General features: G+C 41.3%; 1 protein-coding gene across 1 annotated transcript in view; it reads left to right on the forward strand.

The window, feature by feature from the left end:
• The first annotated feature begins 368 nt into the window (after positions 1–368).
• The window catches only part of LOC140315791 (collagen alpha-6(VI) chain-like), a 66,542-nt gene continuing 53,721 nt past the window's right edge, over positions 369–13,189 (forward strand). The window contains exon 1 of the mRNA XM_072393371.1: positions 369–425. The gene's annotated coding sequence lies outside the window, so the exon portion shown is untranslated. The remainder of the gene's footprint in view (positions 426–13,189) is intronic.

The raw sequence follows: 13,189 nt of genomic DNA on the forward strand, positions 1-13,189 counted from the left end.
CTCACAAGTAAAGTAGAAATGAAGTTGATCTGAGCTCCATGTGACGTCAGAGCAGAGCTGGTGGATCACATCTAATCAGCCCTGCAGACGCAGGACTCTGATTGCTGCTGCTGGATGGAATCTGACACATTTTTCCTGTTTATCTCCTGTCAGACTGGAAGTCTCTTTGTTCCTGAGCACTTTATCTGCACTCTCTGTGCTGTTACTGATGGATTAGACTGAATCTAATCTAAACTGATGGTTAGACCAAACATAGAATGACTTTTCTCTGCAGTCTGAGCCGCTGGGAAGCTTTACACCATGAGAACGTGCTGTTTGTGTTGCTGACTTCCTGCTTTGTGACGTGTCCGTTTTGTTTTGTGCTCCAGGATCATCTGAGTGTCTCCTGCTGAAGTCCTCTGCAGCCAGACGGTGACCCTGTGCAGGTAGGCTTTCTCTGCCTCACCCCGCTGTGGGAGCTCATAAAGCCTGACAGCGGTTTGGTGTCTCCTACATCAGGGTTTTAACCTTGGTGTGATCAGGATTGACCCCTCAGTGTTCAACACAAGCAGAGATTCATGAAAACGGAGCAGAAACTGGAACGCTTTAAAAGGCGAGCCACAGTCTGACTTCCTTTCATCAAAGACTGTGGAGTCCGCCGGGTCCAAAGAGTCCAGACGAAACCAATCAAACAGGGTCACACCCTTCTTATCTCATTTATCCTGTAGAGGGAGCAGCTCCTCCAGATCCAAACTCTTTAACAAGCCGGGAAAATATCCAAGAAGGAAGAAAAAAGGCCAAATATCCTCATGAAAACATGGCTGCATTGTGACCTGACATCAGCTGGTCACCTGAGCTCACACCAGAGGAAGGATCTTCAGCTGATAGGAAACATCCATTCGAGTCATTTATAAAACAAACTCAGAAACATGTCGCATTCACCAAAACCGGAATAAATGTCCCATCAGGTTCAGACACAGAGAAAGAACCTGTAATCACAGCCAGAGACCAGAAATGAGTGATTTATGGGCTCCTTTCTGAGCTGAAACATAAAAGTACTGATGAGAATCTGCTGTTAATAAGCAAAGTGAATGCTTCGTCCTCACATAAAGCAACGATACGTAACATTACATTCAGTTTTACTCCCACCCGGGACCCTGCATGACTCCATCACCCGAAGCAGCCGTCACAGAACCCTGAAAAAGACTCTAAAAAAGACTAAAAAAGCAGGTAAAATAAAGCAGAGCCCAATAAACCTCAGAAGGACCAACTTCCTTTCAGTTCAGCCTGCAGTGACTGTCGATGTGAGGCAGCTTTAGAGCCAGAGTGTTGCTGGTGGAGATAAAGATGGAGGCTGGTGGTTCTGCTCTGAGCTGATGGAACAGAACCATCCCCTCAGAGCCCACCATGGGTCCATATCTGCAGCACTTCATCTCTCCGGCACTGCACAAAAACTGCTGTAATGGAATAAATGGGGTGAATGTTCAGGAGTCAAAGCTCAGACTTGAATAATTTCATCTCAAATCGATTAGTCCTGAAGCTCCGACTCAGCAGAACAAAAGCAGTCCCGTCATATTCAGGAGGGTTTCCGTGGAAACCGGAGATCCAGCCTGCATCTGGACCACTGCACTGATAAAAGTGAGATTTTGGTTCTGTTCACCTTCCTTTAACACATGTTGCTGTGTGTGGTGAGCAGTCAGTCTGTGAATGTGTTTCTTTCTCTGTGAAAGAACAAGTTTTAGCTTCTGAGCTCCGTTAGCTCTCCTATAGCTGCAAATAAACTGTGCTGCAGGGGGGCGTGTGGATGAAGTGGGCCCAGTAGAGTGCCTGTGTAGAAATCCCTCCGTTAGCTCTCCTATAGCTGCAAGTAGCCACATAACAGCAGCTCTGAGCTAACAGAGCTATGAGCTAACAGAGCTATGAGCTAACAGAGCTATGAGCTAACAGCAGCTATGAGCTAACAGAGCTATAGCTAACAGAGCTATGAGCTAACAGAGCTATGAGCTAACAGAGCTATGAGCTAACAGCAGCTATGAGCTAACAGAGCTATGAGCTAACAGCAGCTATGAGCTAACAGAGCTATGAGCTAACAGAGCTATAGCACACGTTCATTCATTCATTCTTCTTAAAGTATTGGTGAAATAAAGACAGATAATGCCTTATTTAGAGGCTGCATCCTCTAAGCCCCGTTCACTCCGTTATATGGATCTCCAGTTATCTAAATATCTTCTGAAGGACGCCGACTTTCACCAAACTGTTCTCTGTGAGCAGATGAACGTATTTCATGCCAAAAATAAGGTTTAAAAACACCGGAGTTCCCCTTTAAGGGAGCTGTGCATAAACCATTTAGAAGTTGGACCTCAAGTCCGTCTGTTTTCTTTCGATGAAGTGAGAGGAACCAACTTCCAAGGTTGTGGAAGTCTGAGTCTGGCAGTGGATTTACAGATTGTTTTCCCACTTCAGAGAAAATCCACCAAATGAAGCACAATAACAGAGTGTTTGAGTCATAAATGACTTCCAGAACACCAACCTGTCAGCCCAGGTTCTGAATGAATGAACGTGTGCTATAGCTCTGTTAGCTCATAGCTGCTGTTAGCTCATAGCTCTGTTAGCTCATAGCTCTGTTAGCTCATAGCTCTGTTAGCTCATAGCTGCTGTTAGCTCATAGCTCTGTTAGCTCATAGCTGCTGTTAGCTCATAGCTGCTGTTAGCTCATAGCTGCTGTTAGCTCATAGCTGCTGTTATGTGGCTACTTGCAGCTATAGGAGAGCTAACGGAGGGATTTCTACACAGGCACTCTACTGGGACCACTTCATAGTACACGTTCATGCCTTTAAAAACACCGGAGTTCCCCTTTAAAGTAAAAGCTAATGAGACAAATCTGAAAAGTCGTGTTTCTTTGCATCTGTTCCCACAGTTTTCCACCCCGGTTTGTACAGTTACAATAAGTTGTCCAACATGTGGTGACTGTGGGGGACGCAGGCAGCTGCATTCTGCAGATTTATCAGGACTAGACACAGAAAATAAACCACGGGGCTCCAGGATGGTGCATTGCTGTGTCAAAATGCTTTGTTTAAAAAGAGGAAAAGCAGAGAAAAGTTGAGGAAAGTATGTGTCAGGAGGCGGGATCTCAACAGATCATCAAAGATGTTCCATCAGCCGGACTTTGGGTCACTTTGTAATAAACTGTCAGCTTCTCACCTGCTGATGATCAACAAAAACCTTCTTTAGAGTTACAAGAAACAGCCTAAAACACACTTTGGACCGAACGGGCTCTCAGTTGGACTGAACCCAGTTTACATCAGACCACAGAGCAGTGAACCCAGCCTCCACCCCCCAGTTTGAGCTTTAACCCTCTCCTCTGAGGGGGCCCGCTGCCTTTGATGCCAAACAGGGTTTTTGAACTTGTTGCGTAGCTTAAATTTATGGAATGATGTCAGATGTTTTTGCCTTAAATAATCACCTGTCCATGTGAGTCAGAAACATCTGTTTCCACTCGTTCTGACGCAGGGTTTCTGTGCATCGGTTCCTCACATGCAACGCAGTCCATAAGTGCGGGTAATGAAAGTAGGGCCCCGGGCCCCGTGGGCGAAGCCCGGCGCTGCACCGTGGAGACGGAGCGGCTGGCAGCAGCCTCTGAGAGCAGAGATGTGGCTGTTTCCTGTACATTTATGCAGCAGAGAGCAAACATCTGCCTCCCAAACATCTGCCTTCCAAACACTGCAATCAGCAGCAGCAGCTCTCAGGGGAGGGAACCGTATCCACAGCACCAGGGGCCCAAAGGGGCCCAAAGGGGCCCCGAGTTGGTGTTTGACATCACAGAATGCAGCTGAGGTTAAAGGGGGTTCAAGGCTTTTTTCTTGAGTGTTCTGCAGCCTCTCAGCAGACTGATCCTGGTTCAGTTTGTGTCACTCAGCAGGATGAATCTACCACAAACACGCTTTCTCACACATTTACACCCCCCTAAAGCTGTAACGCCGCCTGTTTTTACCTCAGATCCTGTTTTAATGCTTTCCTCCAACTGACAGAACATTTCAGGCTGATTAAGGGCGCTGAGGGTTTCTGGCTCGGTGCATTTTTACGTCATTGGGGTGATTTTATCTCGGAGCTGATGAATGAATCGTTTGAATATTTCCGGGATATATTTGCATCGCAGCTGACACACAGACAGGCTTTGCTGGTCCGAAAAGACATCTGGAAAGTCACGCTTCTGCTGCTTCTCGGACAGGGTTTGGAGGTCAGGTCGTCTCCTACGGTGACAGCATTGTTAGCGGGACTTTTGATTTGTCCAGTTATTCTTCCAATGCGTTAGAGAAAGTTCTGGTCACACAGAACCAGTTCTGGATGAATCCAACTGGAATCTGTTCTGATGAGACGCTGCGGAGGATGAAGTGAGTTCCTCCGACTGCAGTCAGCTGCTGAGGTTCTGTTCGAAGGGTGGAAAACTTAAAATACTTTACATACCGTACATCTTCTTCTCAGAATGTGGGTAAAATGGGTAAAAGAACAGTTTCATGTCTGTCCTCTTGTTGACTAAAGGAACCAGAACCTGCTGGTGACAGTGCAGCATGATGGGAAGCATGTATCTCTCTCGCTCTGGAAGTCTTTGGACACGTCTCCTCATCTCAGGCCTGTTTTAACCTGATTTGTTGCAGCTGCATCGAAGGCATATTGCAGCACTTTCTGCAGTCTGGTTACTCCAGACGGAGACTTCCAGCTGATTGTTTTTAAGGTTTTCAAGATGTGAGCGTTGCATCGGTCAGCTGTGACTGCGATGTCCAAACACTGATGAGCTGGACCTCAAAGCTGCACAGAACCACTTGTTACTGCTACTGTTTCTGGGATGGAAGGTGATGGAAGGTTGTGCTTCACTGGATTCAGCCTGAAAGCAAGCAGAACCTTTTAGAAAAGTCTGCCTGTTTGGTCCTGAGATATCTGGATCTCTCCAGGCTCCGATCTGTCTGAGCTCATAGAAAGAAGCACAGTGTCATGCAGGCTCCTCCAAACATTTACTCTCCTCTTCACAGACACCTAAAGATAATCAACCACCTGCAAACACTTATCTGATAAAATGAGCCTGTTCTTTCAGATGTGAATGTAAACCCTCTTCCAGGGTCAGAGCCGGTGGGCCTCCGGGGCAGATTTCCTCCTGGTGGGTCTGAATGTTTGCAGCTTGCTGCAAACACTTCAGAGCAGCTGTAAGCTCAGCTTGTTGTTTAATAGCTTTTTAATTGCTCTTTTGTTAATTTTTTTTCATATTTAGGAAAGGAATTCAACCAAGTATTCAGATCAGACTTGTTCCAGCTGCAGAATCCCTGCAGAGCAGCAGCCTGAGGCCTCAAACTGCTTTTCTCTTTGAGTTAAAGAGTTAAAACCCTGCAGAGGCATGAAGCTGCGAGACGACATTAATGATGAGAGTCGGCAGGCACAGTACGATGAATCCAGTTTGTTCGGCAGATGTTTTTAATTAAGTCTCCATTTGGGATCGTTCATCTGAAATTTACATTTTTGGAAAAGCTTTTCAGCTCCGGCTGCAGGAGATCTGCTCAGTTCCTCTTTTAAAACCTCTCAGCCTTGTTTTTTTAGCTTTAGACCAGATTCCTTTAGTCGTTCATCTTCATGTCAACACAACTGGAAAGCTCTTATTCTGACTCGATATTTCATATGTTGTCATACTTCAAAGTTTTATTTTCACTTTCCAGATTAAGGCTAAAATGACGGTAAAACCTACGGCTGTAATCCTGATTTGGTCCAAGGGATTACTGTGGAAACACTACAACACAGAGTTCCATTCACAGACTTTACGGTGCAGAAAAGAAGCCTGATATTAACCTCGTCCACTTCTCTGGGCCCGGAGGCGTCTGGGATGGACCGTCACACTGTGGTCAGATACTCTGAGCTGTGCTCTCATGACCTTATGTTCAACTAGGATTCCTCTTTGTCTGCATTTCACAGTTAATTTCTGTATATTTAAGCCTTTTCACACTGTAAAGCGTGTAGTTCTCAGGTAAAAGTTCCCAACATGACGTTGTTCCATCACAGTTTATGGTCTGAGGTGCGGAGGTCCTGCTCTGAGCTCCTCACTGGGCCTGTTTGGCCTTGAACCGACCTCCTCCACCTTAACTGTAATCTGATCAGCGCATCAGTGAGATGAAATCCTCCAGATTCTCCCAAACTCTCTGCAGGATTCGAGCTTGGACCGGCACTTTAAACAATGAGGCCCTCATTCTTTAACATGAAACGCTCCATCTATAGAGCAGAACCAGAAAAAGCTGTCCAAACTCTGACTAAATAGAGTCCGAGCCCAGCCCGGAGGCCCATGTAAATAGAGCTGATGGATACATGATGCAGCTTTTCAATCAGCCTGTCACTGTGATTACGTCCACATGCTCCACATCAGAACGAGCCCCTTCCTCCTCCCAGGGCCTCAGGCGCTTGGCAGGCGATTAAAGGCAGGAACGAGTTTGTGGGGGGGCGGCGTGCCCGTGCACACATGTTCATACATGTGCACGGTATCCATGGAAGCATGCCTAATGCATTCCCACCCTGTGTAGTGTAAGTGTGGTTCCTGTAAGTGAGGGTAGGGGGACGAATGATGGCTGAAGGACCTGAAAACATCTCACAGATTCAGACAGAACTCTTCAGCATCACACTGTATTGAAATGGGATAAAAGACTTGAATGTTTATTTGGAGAGAAGGTTACGATGATCCCGTCGGAGCAGCTGCAGAGCAGAAAAATGCTCTTTTTTTCTATTCATCGGAGCGCTTTAAAGCCGCAAAAACAAAAGCATGTGAGAAGCGTCACTTTTCTTCTGCTCTGAATTGAATTCACATCTGGCTTTGAGCGGATCAAACACGGCCTGTTGAATTCTTCCTCTAAACTCACTGTTCTTCGCTCTTTACTGTAATGTGACTGCTGCACATGCAAAGCAAAACTCTGACTTCTTTCAGTAGATAAACACGTTTACAGGAGAAAAGTTAGAACTGAAATGGTTCCAAACTTCTTAAACACACCCAGATAAACTCAAACTTTTATCTTTTTGTAGAAATACTCAGATGTAGCTTAAATTACAGTCATGTGACCACGACAGAGCTTCGTTTGGTCATGCTTACTCTTACCTGCAGTCAGAGAGCTCTCCGTTTGGAGAATCAGTCCTGATGGGTGAGCTAAGCTAACAGCTACTCATGGTTTATATCAGAATGTGGCTGTGCATGCAACCACTTTTAGTTATTAACTGGCAGCCATAACATCGACGTTAGTCTGTCCAGCAAAGTTAAAGCTATAAGTGAAAGCTATAAGTTAAAACTATAAGTTAAAGCTATAAGTTAAAGCTATAAGTGAAAGCTATAAGTTAAAGCTATAAGTGAAAGCTATAAGTTAAAGCTATAAGTGAAAGCTATAAGTTAAAGCTATAAGTGAAAGCTATAAGTGAAAGCTATAAGTTAAAGCTATAAGCTAAAGCTATAAGTTAAAGCTATAAGTTAAAGCTATAAGTTAAAGCTATAAGTTAAAGCTATAAGCTAAAGCTATAAGTTAAAGCTATAAGTTAAAGCTATAAGTGAAAGCTATAAGTTAAAGCTATAAGCTAAAGCTATAAGTTAAAGCTATAAGTTAAAGCTATAAGTGAAAGCTAAAGCTATAAGTTAAAGCTATAAGTTAAAGCTAAAGCTATAACTTAAAGCTATAAGTTAAAGCTAAAGCTATAAGTTAAAGCTATAAGTGAAAGCTAAAGCTATAAGTTAAAGCTATAAGTTAAAGCTATAAGTGAAAGCTATAAGTTAAAGCTATACGTTAAAGCTATAAGTGAAAGCTATAAGTTAAAGCTATAAGTTAAAGCCATAAGTTAAAGCTATAAGTGAAAGCTATAAGTTAAAGCCATAAGTTAAAGCTATAAGTTAAAGCTAAAGCTTTAAGTTAAAGCTATAAGTTAAATCTATAAGTTAAAGCTATAAGTTAAAGCTATAAGTGAAAGCTATAAGTTAAAGCTATAAGTTAAAGCTATAAGTTAAAGCTATAACGTAAAGCTATAAGTTAAAGCTATAAGTTAAAGCTATAAGTGAAAGCTATAAGTTAAAGCCATAAGTAGAAGCTATAAGTGAAAGCTATAAGTGAAAGCTATAAGTGAAAGCTATAAGTTAAAGCTATAAGCTAAAGCTATAAGTTAAAGCTATAAGTGAAAGCTATAAGTTAAAGCTATAAGTTAAAGCTATAAGTTAAAGCTATAAGTTAAAGCTATAAGTGAAAGCTATAACGTAAAGCTATAAGTTAAAGCTATAAGTTAAAGCTATAAGTGAAAGCTATAAGTTAAAGCCATAAGTGGAAGCTATAAGTGAAAGCTATAAGTTAAAGCTATAAGTTAAAGCTATAAGTGAAAGCTAAAGCTATAAGTTAAAGCTATAAGTGAAAGCTAAAGCTATAAGTTAAAGCTATAAGTGAAAGCTAAAGCTATAAGTTAAAGCTATGAGTTAAAGCTATAAGTTAAAGCTATAAGTCAAAGCTATAAGTCAAAGCTATAAGTTAAAGCTATAAGTTAAAGCTATAAGTGAAAGCTAAAGCTATAAGTTAAAGCTATAAGTTAAAGCTATAAGTCAAAGCTATAAGTTAAAGCTATAAGTTAAAGCTATAAGTTAAAGCTAAAAGTTAAAGCTATAAGTTAAAGCTATAAGCTAAAGCTAGAAGTTAAAGCTATAAGCTAAAGCTATAAGTTAAAGCTATAAGTCAAAGCTATAAGTGAAAGCTATAAGTGAAAGCTATAAGTTAAAGCTATAAGTGAAAGCTATAAGTTAAAGCTATAAGTTAAAGCCATAAGTTAAAGCTATAAGTTAAAGCCATAAGTTAAAGCTATAAGTTAAAGCTATAAGTGAAAGCTAAAGCTATAAGTTAAAGCTATAAGTGAAAGCTAAAGCTATAAGTTAAAGCTATAAGTGAAAGCTAAAGCTATAAGTTAAAGCTATAAGTTAAAGCTATAAGTTAAAGCTATAAGTGAAAGCTAAAGCTATAAGTTAAAGCTATAAGTGAAAGCTAAAGCTATAAGTTAAAGCTATAAGTTAAAGCTATAAGTGAAAGCTAAAGCTATAAGTTAAAGCTATAAGTGAAAGCTAAAGCTATAAGTTAAAGCTATAAGTGAAAGCTATAAGTGAAAGCTAAAGCTATAAGTTAAAGCTATAAGTTAAAGCTATAAGTTAAAGCTATAAGTGAAAGCTATAAGTCAAAGCTATAAGTTAAAGCTATAAGTTAAAGCTATAAGTGAAAGCTAAAGCTATAAGTTAAAGCTATAAGTGAAAGCTATAAGTGAAAGCTAAAGCTATAAGTTAAAGCTATAAGTTAAAGCTATAAGTTAAAGCTATAAGTGAAAGCTATAAGTCAAAGCTATAAGTTAAAGCTATAAGTTAAAGCTATAAGTGAAAGCTAAAGCTATAAGTTAAAGCTATAAGTTAAAGCTATAAGTTAAAGCTATAAGTGAAAGCTATAAGTTAAAGCTATAAGCTAAAGCTATAAGTTAAAGCTATAAGCTAAAGCTATAAGTTAAAGCTATAAGTGAAAGCTATAAGTTAAAGCTATAAGTTAAAGCTATAAGTTAAAGCTATAAGTTAAAGCTATGAGTTAAGGCTATAAGTTAAAGCTATAAGTTAAAGCTATAAGCTAAAGCTATAAGTTAAAGCTATAAGTGAAAGCTAAAGCTATAAGTTAAAGCTATAAGTCAAAGCTATAAGTTAAAGCTATAAGTTAAAGCTATAAGTGAAAGCTAAAGCTATAAGTTAAAGCTATAAGTTAAAGCTATAAGTTAAAGCTATAAGCTAAAGCTATAAGTTAAAGCTATAAGCTAAAGCTATAAGTTAAAGCTATAAGTTAAAGCTATAAGTTAAAGCTATAAGTTAAAGCTATAAGCTAAAGCTATAAGTTAAAGCTATAAGTGAAAGCTATAAGTTAAAGCTATAAGTTAAAGCTATAAGTTAAAGCTATAAGTTAAAGCTATGAGTTAAAGCTATAAGTTAAAGCTATAAGTTAAAGCTATAAGCTAAAGCTATAAGTTAAAGCTATAAGTTAAAGCTATAACTTAAAGCTTATCAGGTGTAACGCCCCATCTTTACTTCATGGCTGACCAGGTGAAGGCTCCTGCCTTTCCTGCTCCTGCAGAGACAGAAGAAGCTGAAACGCATCATTCATGACCAACAGAACAATGATTTTAGTATGAAGCTTGTTTCACATTTTACATTAGAAGCAGTTTGGCGTTTTGCAGCGTTGTTACTGAAAGATAGAACTCAAAATGAACCTAAAGTTCTGAATTAAAGGTCAATAAATTCCTGCTCCAGCAGTCTAATCCTGGATAAAGCTAAAGGTTTTAGGATATTGGCTCTTTGTCACATTCGTCTGTCATCACGCTGCTGATGAACTGGTCATAAAAAATGCAAACTGCAGCCAGCTTGACTGAGTTATTTGGTTTTTTTTTCAATATCTGAAAATAATTACATCCAATGATCTGCTGAATCCCAACAGAGTAAATCTGAGCTTGGAGTCTGTCGCACCCTGCCTCTGTGTGTACAGTTAAATGCAGATGTTGGCTAATATTCTTTCTGCAAAAGAAAGGTTCTCATGTGAGCAGGAGAAGGATGGAGAGAGAAAAGGACAAAAAGGACAAACAGCAGAGGTTTAATGGAGGAGAGGCTGGAGAGGTGGTTAAAAAGCAGCAGGGAGTCTCTGTTTGTAATTCCTCCTTTCTTCAGAAAGATGCCACAGTATGCAGCATTTCTGAGTGGATTCACATGACATTTAAAATAGTTTCTGGTCCATCTGAGCTGTGATGTGGCCAGACAGTGTCTGCTGCCCATAGATCGCAGGAAATGGTAACATTTGGCAGTAAGCTTAGCCAGATGGAGCGGACTGAGGAGAACTGGTTTGGATTCATCTGGCTGCCGGAGCCGCAGGCTTCTCTGGAGCTGCACAGGAAAAGAGGATTCATCAGCACATTAAAGGAGTTATGCTGCTTAGCACAATGCTTGTGTGAGCCGCAGAGTCTGCTTGTTTTTCAGCATCTTCTGTAGAAACCAGACCAGGGGCAGAGCTGCAGGTTTCTGTCTTTAATCACACTAACAGCGAATCAAATGCACAGAAAGTTTCCACCACTGATGAGGAAGGGTGAAAGAGCTCCTCCTGTTCCAGTCAGGGCTCAGCAGACTGAGCTGTAACATATTCATACCTTAAAGTGTGAAAGAAGTGGAGATGGTGCCACCAGCTAACAGACTGCCTTTACAGCCGTTACTCTGAAGGCTTTTCCTCTTCACTTTCATTCTTCTTCCTGCCTTCGTCCTTCCTGAATTCTCCTCTTCACGGTTTCTTTTTCTTTTATTACGTATAAATATGATCCTCAGATTTCATAAAAAACAGCATCCATAACCACGGATTCCTCCACTTTCTTCTTCTTTGCCCTCTGAACAGTCTTCTTCTTCTTCTTTGCCCTCTGAACAGTCTTCTTCTTCTTCTTTGCCCTCTGAACAGTCTTCTTCTTCTTCTTTGCCCTCTGAACAGTCTTCTTCTTCTTCTTTGCCCTCTGAACAGTCTTCTTCTTCTTCTTTGCCCTCTGAACAGTCTTCTTCTTCTTCTTTGCCCTCTGAACAGTCTTCTTCTTCTTCTTTGCCCTCTGAACAGTCTTCTTCTTCTTCTTTGCCCTCTGAACAGTCTTCTTCTTCTTCTTTGCCCTCTGAACAGTCTTCTTCTTCTTCTTTGCCCTCTGAACAGTCTTCTTCTTCTTCTTCTTTGCCCTCTGAACAGTCTTCTTCTTCTTCTTTGGTGGTGTTATGGACGTCCTCCGGTGCAGAAGCACCTGGAGAATAAATAGCTACAAATGGTTCATTCTCGGGTCATAAAAGCAAAACAATTCATTTAGCAACATATATATATATTTATATGTATAAAACTCAATTCTTACAGGAGACTTTGGAAATGAATCAGATTTCTCATGGATACTATTTCTTCTACTGAATCAGACGTCTGCTCTGCCTTTGGAGGGTTACGACTTTCTTCTCATGGCCCTTTCCCTGCTTTACAGAACGCCCCCTGCTGTCTACCTAATGTCAAATAATATCTATATCTATCTATATATATATATATATATAAAATCTATAATAATCTATGATATCAAAATGTTAACAACATTACTCAAAAACTGGTTAAATATTTGCTGTAAAATGTGAATGTTCGGCATTCTCGTGCACATAGAGCCCCTCGTGCACATAGAGCGCCTCGTGCACATAGCGCCCCTCGTGCACATAGAGCCCCTCGTGCACATAGAGCACCTCGTGCACATAGAGCCCCTCGTGCACATAGAGCGCCTCGTGCACATAGAGCGCCTCGTGCACATAGAGCGCCTCGTGCACATGGAGCCCCTCGTGCACATAGAGCGCCTCGTGCACATAGAGCGCCTCGTGCACATAGAGCGCCTCGTGCACATAGAGCGCCTCGTGCACATAGAGCCCCTCGTGCACATGTAAACCAGAACTAATCGGGCTCCATCCTAATTCTTTCCGTCCTGAGGAGCCGGTGGAGGCTTGTTGTTCTACTCATGGATCACTCTGACTCTGACACTTTAATGTTTGGCTCTTTTCACCACAGCAGCTTAGAACACAATGAACAAGTAAAATCATGCTCATGTAAGCTTTTACACAATTTGGGAACAATTGTTGCAGGGTTTTGTTTATATGCAGCAATTACAGCCTGATGAGAATCCATCTTTCATCTCAGTGTGGTAGAAATGTTCCAGCTGAAGGCAACAGGTCAACGTTTTACAAAGTCAAATTCTATCTTTAGTTTTTCAAAGGTTTAAAAGGAGTTTCAGAGGTTAAGCTCAGCGGCAGGGGTTAAAGGTTAAACTCAGAGGCGGAGGTTAAAGGTTAAACTCAGAGGCAGAGGTTAAAGGTTAAGCTCAGCGGCAGAGGTTAAAGGTTAAGCTCAGAGGCGGAGGTTAAAGGTTAAACTCAGCGGCGGAGGTTAAAGGTTAAGCTCAGAGGCGGAGGTTAAAGGTTAAACTCAGCGGCGGAGGTTAAAGGTTAAACTCAGAGGCAGAGGTTAAAGGTTAAACTCAGAGGCAGAGGTTAAAGGTTAAGCTCAGAGGCGGAGGTTAAAGGTTAAACTCAGCGGCGGAGGTTAAAGGTTAAGCTCAGAGGCGGAGGTTAAAGGTTAAACTCAGCGGCGGAGGTTAAAGGTTAAACTCA

The sequence above is a fragment of the Leuresthes tenuis genome, unplaced genomic scaffold (genome assembly GCF_036924035.1).
Source record: "Leuresthes tenuis unplaced genomic scaffold, fLeuTen1.0.hap1 SCAF_10, whole genome shotgun sequence".
NCBI lineage: Eukaryota > Metazoa > Chordata > Actinopteri > Atheriniformes > Atherinopsidae > Leuresthes > Leuresthes tenuis.